We start from the raw sequence: 579 nt of genomic DNA, 5'->3' as shown, positions 1-579 counted from the left end.
GAGGAAGAAATGGACCTGGGTAAACTGTGGCCATTTCCCTGTTGTCTTCTATTAAAATGAGACACCTAAAAAGGTTAAGGCTGGAAGCTATTTTGGGGATTGCTTGGTTCTGCCCCTCCCATGAGAGATGGGAAAATTGAAGCCCAAAGAGAGACAATTACTTTAATGTTCGTGACAAGGTAAGGCTAAGCTCCTAACAGAGAACTCTCCTATTTCACTACATGAAGCTGTAGCTCTAACATGCCAGATCTAAGGGGTTAAAGTAACTTGGGAAAAACAGAGGACCCTGAAATTCCTGCTCAAGATGGTCTTTTCCCCTTTTATTCCACCAGGATCCTATCATTCCTCTGAAACTCTATTTCCTTTGAATATTGGGTTGACAGCAAAGCAAATAAAACCACTGGCCAATTTAGGCAGCATTTCAAGCAACCTGATTTAATGTCCTGCACACAAATTACTCTGGTGATCACTATTATCCAGACTCCAGTAACTTTGGAGAGCTTCATTTATAAAGCAGATCTGAGCCAGGCGCAGTGGCTTATGCCTGTAATCCCAGCACTCTGGGAGGCCGAGGCAGGC

This window comes from Mandrillus leucophaeus, unplaced genomic scaffold (genome assembly GCF_000951045.1).
Source record: "Mandrillus leucophaeus isolate KB7577 unplaced genomic scaffold, Mleu.le_1.0 Scaffold13, whole genome shotgun sequence".
NCBI classification, from domain to species: domain Eukaryota; kingdom Metazoa; phylum Chordata; class Mammalia; order Primates; family Cercopithecidae; genus Mandrillus; species Mandrillus leucophaeus.
The sequence above is the reverse complement of the archived record's forward strand: the minus strand, read 5'-3'. Positions refer to the sequence as shown.